An 8301-nucleotide genomic window follows, 5' to 3' on the forward strand; every position below is an offset into this window, starting at 1 on the left:
GGTTTCCTTTGAGGATGATGAAAATATTCTGGAACTAGATAGCAGTGCTGGTTGCACAACACTGTGAATGCACTAAATGCTACTAAATTGGTCACTTTAAAATGGTAATTTTGGGGGGCGCCTGGGTGGCTCAGTGGGTTAAAGCCTCTGCCTTCAGCTCAGGTCATGATCCCAGGGTCCTGGGATCAAGCCCCACATCAGGCTCTCTGCTCGTCAGGGAGCCACTTACTCCCCTCTCTCTGTGCCTGCTAATGATCTCTGTCTGTCAAATAAATAAATAAAAATCTTTACTAAAAATGGTAATTTTTGTTATGTGAACTTTGCCTCAATAAAAAAAAATAAAATAAAATACATAAGAAATGCATGGTCCTCTGGTCTCTGACCTTAAGGATCTCAGTGTAGCCCAGAGCTGCTTGTATGTAAGCATGTGTTGTCCAGAAAGCACTAGAGGTCTGAAGCCACACGGTTGTATCCAGGACACAGCTGCTTCAGAGGGAGGCCAAGGGCAAGGAAGAGGATATGCCTAGATAAGGAAGTGGGTGCCAGGAAAATCTTGAAAACATGAAATGGGGGTGTTTGAGCTAAATCTTCAAAGATGAATAGCATTTAAAACAAACAAACAAACAACCATGCAAACTATGAAAGGACGTGTATTCCACCCAGAGAGCATAGACATTTATAGCATCTCTAGATAACTTTTCAAACTGCTGGCATTCTGCATCAATTGACAACTGTCTGCTTCCATGTCCCTATTCTAACTGAGAGTCCTTACAGAGTAAAGCCTTAATCCTTAAAGTCACAGCTTCTGTAATCCACAAGCTACTGTACCCACAATCACAGAACCTACAGAGCAAAGAGTCTTTAAAATAGGAAACAATGGAGAAAGGAAATGGAAACCAGAAGCTTCATTGACTCTGTGGGTGACCTAATCAAATGTATATGTAATATATAATTAGAGACGAGGAGAAAAGAAACCCTAGTTTTGCTCAGAGTTTGACCACACAGGACAGTCATTTGAAACCATCTGGCTTCTTATACAAACAAGATGTATAGACCAAAATGTAATTTAGGAAGTACACCAAGAAGTTATCAAAATCACAGGATAGACATCAAGGTAGATGAAACCTCTTGGCTTCTCTTCTGGTTGGGAAAGATATAAATACAACCTGAGAATATCAATAACAGGGATCTCAACTAAGAACAGACTCAAACTCAACTGTATTCTGGATAAAGGAAAAGCAGTAAATTGGGGAAAATGTTTTATATTTATGCTATAGGAGGATTTTATTTTACTATAAAAATTTCTGACACACTTGAAAACTTTTACTTCTGATTCTTAATAATAATAAATGAAATACCAAATATTTTTTCTTAGTTCAAATGTTAACTCCCCAGAAAGTAGAATACCTCCTACCAAAAGTAGAATCACTCAACAATTTCAATCAAATCACCTTACTTGATTTCCCTATGATCGTTATGTGATACTTTCTGGTTCACTATCTGTTTATATCTGCCTCCTCTCTCCAGAATGTGCGCTCCATTAGGGCATGGCTGGTATATCTTATTCCCTGGGTCATCTGCAGCACCTATAAGGGTGTCAACCCTTAGTAGGTACCTTTGTTGAATGAATAAATAAACAAGAAATTCAAATATTCCCTGAATTAATTCCACATCTCATCTCTTCTCCCCAATGATTTACAAAACCTTATAACTGAAATATTTATTAATTTTTTTTTATCTATTCTAGAGATTATGCTAGATTATTGAATACCGTAGGGTCAATTAAGAGCATGGGACTAGAGATCCTATGGTCTAGATAGGAGCCCAAGTTCCTCTAGTTTTGTGGCCTTGGGTAGACTACTTAACTTTTCTATAACTTGGTTTCCTCACTGGTAAGATTAAGTTCTTAATATTAGCTATGTCATAATGTTTTTCTGAAGACTAAAATTACACAGAATATTTCCTGGGACCTACCAAGCAATCACTAAATATAAACTCTAACGGGTTGAAATCACAGAGAAAAGAATAGTGGTTTAACAAAATACAGAGTTTTCTATCCTCAACAGGTTTTAGGAGTTGAGCCATCTGTACATAGAAGTGTTCAAACAAGACTTAAGTATACATTTGACTGAGATATTGAAGAGAGGATTTATGCATCATAAAATAATTTATATTAGATAACTTTTAACATTGCCCTTTCTTCTCTTTGAAGCCTAAGATCCTATGGTCATGACTAACACCGTAAACTGAAATCAAGAAGTACATAACACAGTTCCTAAATGCAAATACATGTGTACATGTACATAGTACATGTGTACTATTTTCACAAGACAGTCAATCTCTTCTCCGGACATGGGGAACTTCCTGTTGACCTCTGACCACTGACATCTACATTACTGATCTCCTCATGAGACCACATGGAATTAGAGATGGAAGAACACCGGAACTGGAGCCCAGGTATTCTTGGCGACACAAAAAGTTAGGCTTGCCTAGAAGGCTCATGTTAAAGAAAATTTAGAGTAAGCCTGAAGGAGAGAAGCTGCAAATGAGCCAAAACAAAGAAACAAACAAAGACAAATAAACACTACAGTTCTTAATAGGAGAGTAAAATTTAATTGTAATCAAATCCAAAGAAGCCCATATCTTGATTGACAACAGCAGGACAGGAATCTGGGAAAAAGCTGACCTTTCCCAAAGAGACCTTATGTGTAGAGAAGAGTGGCTTTCAGGGGTTCTCTGAAAGGACCACCAATAGAACTGGCACAAAAGGTAGGAACAGGCATCAAAAGCTGTGTATACAGGGCAAGCACCCAGATGCAAGGGCTGGTGGTTGGGTCTTCTTAAAGGAAGGGGAGACCTGAAAAATCTAAATCCAGGCTCCGAGTAAGAGAATGAATGTGGGCTTCTTTCAAATTTGTGGTATCAGGACATAACCTGGGATATGTTCTTGAGATACAGAAGACTATAAGTGGCTTGCTATACCAGAAAAGACCAATCAAATGGCATTCTGCATTTAATTTTTACATGAAATGGATTTTTATCATACTCTAGTTGGCTACAAATTAGCAGTCTGTGTGTGCTTAGTCAGCTGACTTTCAGCTTTGTTTTGTTTTTTGTAAACAAGAATGGACCCTTTCAGCCCCAAATAAGTAATGTTATGAGCATTCACAGACATAGTACAACTTAATTCTCACCAGTGGAAGATTTAGAGCAGCTTCTCTGTGAGGTATTTTCAAGAGCTGACCAGAATAGCTGTGCCGACAACAGTTCCTGTATGCTCAGGTGAATACCTAAAAATACACACTCACTCTCCTTTCTATAGCAGTGAAAGTCATTTCCAGTGACCCTACAAAGGACTTTAATGTCAGTGTGTGTTAGCCTCAGCTAAGTTGTTTCGAATCCTATATACACATTGGGGCAGGGGAGGGGCTTCTTTGAAAATTCTGAGGAGCTAGCCAAAAGTTGTTTTGAAATTACTCTATTTCTTCCACATTGCTTGCACACAATTTTTAGTAAGCTCATCTTCAGCTCAAAGAACTTCAGTTTATTTTTACAGGTAAGGTTCTACTTCATATCAATGGCTTGCTTTTTGTGTGTATATATGCCATGTGTATAGAAACTTGCTTGAGTATTTAGGAATTTAGTTTAGAATCTTGAGAAGTTTTAAATGTAATGAATATATGTTATTGAGTATGCTGTGTTTACATTCAAGAACCTGTCAATTTAATATGGCTTGCCTGTTGGGATTTTAATTGCAGCAGATGGTAATAAAAGTTAGGACTCTGTGTTGAAATATGATATATAGATTTATTTTAAGGCTATTGGAAGAGTTAATTTATTTGGTAGACCCTGTAGTCTACCTCGTAGACCAAACACAGAGCAAAATACTGAAAGGGGAAGGTTTGACGCAAATAATTTTAATAATCTCTGATTCCTCATGGTTCCTTCTCGCATCACTATTTCACTGGTTTCAGCCAATCTCCAGAGAGAGAAAAAAAAACAAGAGCAAAAAACAATTTCTTTCAGGGGCGCCTGGGTGGCTCAGTGGGTTAAGCCGCTGCCTTCGGCTCAGGTCATGATCTCAGGGTCCTGGGATCGAGTCCCGCATCGGGCTCTCTGCTCGGCGGGGAGCCTGCTTCCCTCTCTCTCTCTCTCTCTCTCTGCCTCTCCATCTACTTGTGATTTCTCTCTGTCAAATAAATAAATAAAATCTTAAAAAAAAAAAAAACAATTTCTTTCATATACAATTAAAAACAATTTTTAAAAAATTTAAAATTTTCTCACAAGTCATATAGAATTATCACAGAAATGGAGAAGTTTAAAAAGCATATTTCCAACCATAAGTGGTTCTAAATTATAAATGATAGTGTCCCTAGCATCTTAGTTGGTGTTTTTGGTTATCACAATAAACTGGAGGACTCCACTGGCCTTTACTACATAGGAGCCAAGAATGCTCAGCATCTTGCAGTGCACAGAACAGTCATTCACCATGGGAACTGTCCAACCTAAAATGTCACAAAGAGAAAATACAGAAAAATATAGAAACTGTTGAAGAGCAGAAAATCCTCTCCTTCTGTTCATGATAAATCAAGTGGACATAAAAATATATAATGATATATAATATCATACCATAATGCCACAGATCTACCATAGAATATAATAACTAAAATCACAGATCTACTTAGTATATATCATATCTGCACCCTGGAAACAGAGAAAGTATTCTTCCTCTACAATATCTGTCAGACAGGCACAAAATTCAACAATGTATTATGCCACAAATAAAACATCGATACAGTCCCCCAAACAGGAAAGTACAGAAAACATTCTCTTATCATAATGCAATAAAACTATCAATTACTCACAAAACTAGAAAAAAAAATTCTCTGACTTCTGAAGAATTTAAATGTGTCTCTTAATTCTGGAGTCAAAAAAAGGAGAGCATCTAGAAAATACCTATGTAAAAATAAATCCATGGAATAGCTAAAGTAGTGCTCAAAGGAAAATTCATAGACTTCAATAGTTTATTAATAAACAAGGAAGAATAAAAAATAAAATGAGCTTCTAAGTTAGGAAGTTAAGGGAAACAAAAACCACAGAAAGCAGAAAAAGGAATTAATATACATAGTACAAATTAATTGGAAAAGAATAGAGAATTAATAAATCAAAAAGTGGATACTTCAACTGTTAGCTAATCAAATCAAGGGGGATGGCGAAGGAGACTGATTCAATTAAAGAAAATAAGAATCAATAAGAGACAACACCAATATAGAGGACATTTAAAAAAATCGTAACAGATTTCTCTGCTCAATTCTGTACAAATAAATCTCAAAACTTGGATGACAGAGATAATTTCTAGAACATATGGTATGCCAAACTGCTTCCAGAAGAGAGAAAAGATCTAATCAGACAATTACCATACAAATAAAGGAAGTTGTTAGTTACCACCAAAACTGGGAATACACACACACACACACACACACACACACACACACACACACACAGCCTAGATGGTTTCAAGGCACAACTTGCCAAGCCTTTAAAATACAGGTTAATTCCCAAACCATTTAAACTATTCCAGGGCACCTGGGTTTCTCAGTTGGTTAAATGTCTGCCTTCAACTCAGGTCATGATCCCAGGGTCCTGGAACCAAATCCTGCATCAGGCTCCCTGCTCAGTGAGGAGCCTGCTTCTTCTTCTGCCCCTTCCCCCTGGATGTGCTCCAACATGCTCTCTCTCTCTCTCTCTCTCTCCCTCTCAAAAATAAATAAACTCCTAAAAAGAATTTAAAAAATAAACTCTTCCAGAGTTTACAAAGCATCAGCAACATTGATACCAAACCTGCCAGACTGCACCAAAAAGAAAATTACAGAGCAAACTCAGTTAGGAATAGCAATGCAAAAATCCTAAATTAAATACTGACAAATAGAATCGGATTTAAATAATAATGTGCCTGGCCAAATGGAATTTATTTCTGGAGTGTAGAGAATAAAAAAAAAATATAAAAAAAAAAGAACAAAAACTTAAGAAAAAATATGTCAGCACCAAATCCCTCACTAGCTCACTAGTCAGACATTCGATGCCTTTTAGAGTATGATCGTTTTTATTTCCCACATTAATGTCACCAATCCGATGACATTCAGTCTCCTGTGTACTTAACAACCATGTCATATCTCTTGAACTCTGCCAATTTTGCGCCTGTGTTTGGAATGTCACAAGACCAAACTTGCTCCCAGTTCTAAAGGTCCTATCCCCCATCAAAACCAAATTTAAATATTAACTCATAAGAAAAGCTTCCTTGATTCTCCCCACAATCAGAAACTTCTCTCTTTTTGTTGAACAACCGAAAAGCTTTCTCCCTTTCTCTTACGGCACCTGTTACAGTTAACCTCATATTACAGGGGTCCGTGCAAAGCACTGCTTCTCCTATTAGACTGGAAACTTTTTTGAACATAAGGGCCATGTCTTATGTTCCTTTGTAAGCCAATCACTGCAAGCACAGATCCTTACATACTTCCATGTTTTGATGTACAAACACAAAAATCCAGGGTATAAAAGCAACAGGAAGCTGAAGACTGATGAGTCGTGGTTTCCCTATAAATGCTACTGCATGTGCACAGAATGAAGGTTTCAAATCTGCACGTCAGCAGGGCGGTGGCCACACCAGCCCCACTACCGTCCTGCAGCCAGAGTCAGGGCAGGACTCAGCACTGGATGCACTCTGGCTCCAGACTGAGAAACTCTAATTACCCTCAGACTGCCAGAAAGCAGACAGCAGCAGCTACTGCAGAAGCCAGAAAGCAGCTAGAACCATCGATGCAGGGCATGGAGGTGATGGGGAGTAAAGAAGTCAGGATGGAATTGCTGGTTTCATTAGACTATTGGTTTGGAAGCAAGTGCTTCACGCTTACAATACCGACCCAACCATACACACGCATCCCTTTCCTACTTCATTTTCCTGAATTCCAAATATTAACCTGTGTCCTAAAATTTCACTGAAAATGTATAAGCTTGTGAGACAGTCATAATGTCGAGTTTCAAAATGTATGTGTAATTTGTTATGCGCAGCAGGGTCAACAGTCCTATCAAAATTGCACCAGAAGGTTTGCGAAGAACAGAATATTAAACAGAGCAGAGACTATGGGATTTAATGTGAGAAACTGACATTAAGTTAAAACGGCACTAAAAGGCCACATTCCAACCATGGTTGATACACTTTTTGAGAATTGGACTTCCAATGTAAACGTGTTATTCTGGGTACAATTTCAAAAGCAATGAAATCCAATGAAATGACAAATTTCTAGTTCATTCTGAAGACAAGAGTTACAGTTTATTTTAAGGCCATGTCAACAAAGAAGTTGACATGGTTGACACTTTCCTGTAAGGAAATACAGCAGTTGTTTTTTTTTTCCTCCCCTGTTTTTCATGTTGCTCTGTCCTTCCTTCAGAATGTGCCCTTCACAGATGTTCGAAACTTGTGCTCCTGGTTTTCCATCTACTTCACTAATGCTCCTTCCTCTTTGCAGACTCTCCACATGCCCTGAGAGTTCAGTGGTTGTCAGGGCTCCATACTCAGCTCTCATCTGCACACTTGGCCACAACTATTTACAGCGATTCATAGCTTCAACACTAACTGGCACTAACAGTCTTATGTCCCCAAAATCTATCTCTGGGTAAGAATCATATAACTAAGTATCCCCAGCTCATCAGCCTCATATACATAAATTATATTCACTTTCTCCATCCAAACTGGGAGACACTGAAAGATGGTCTTCCAAATATGTCCATGTCTTCATGTCCAGAACCTTTGGTTATGTTACTTTACATGGTAAAAAGGATTTTACAGATAGAATTTAGTTAAGGGTCTTGAGATTATCCAAGTAGATTAATATAGTCACAAAAGCACTTCCAAGAGTCAGTGTTAGAGTGATTCAATGTGAGAAACTCTTGACTGGCCATTGTTCGTTTTGAAAGTAGAAAGGAACCATAAAGCCAAGAATGTAAAGAGCCCTTAGGAGCTGGAAGACAGAAGGGCAGATTCTCTTCTAGAATGTTGGGAGGGAGTGCAGCCATGCTATGTGCCTTGATTTTGGCCCAGTGAAACCCATTTTGGACTTACTACAACCAGAACTGTAACATAACCATGCTATGTTGTTTTAAGCCACTAAATTTGTGGTAATCCGTCACAACAGCAAGAAGGTACTAATACCACCATTTCTCCCAATTGCCACTCTGCCACATGACTTGCCAAGACCTATTGATTCTTCCTCCTAAATCCATTATGTCTCCTGCCACCCATTT

At 38.1% G+C, this 8301-nt stretch overlaps 1 protein-coding gene across 11 annotated transcripts in view; it reads right to left on the reverse strand.

Annotated features, from left to right (window-relative positions):
• The window catches only part of ENOX1 (ecto-NOX disulfide-thiol exchanger 1), a 568976-nt gene that overhangs the window by 364084 nt on the left and 196591 nt on the right, over nucleotides 1-8301 (reverse strand). The window lies entirely within an intron of this gene.

Source organism: Mustela erminea, chromosome 15 (genome assembly GCF_009829155.1).
Source record: "Mustela erminea isolate mMusErm1 chromosome 15, mMusErm1.Pri, whole genome shotgun sequence".
NCBI classification, from domain to species: Eukaryota; Metazoa; Chordata; class Mammalia; order Carnivora; family Mustelidae; genus Mustela; species Mustela erminea.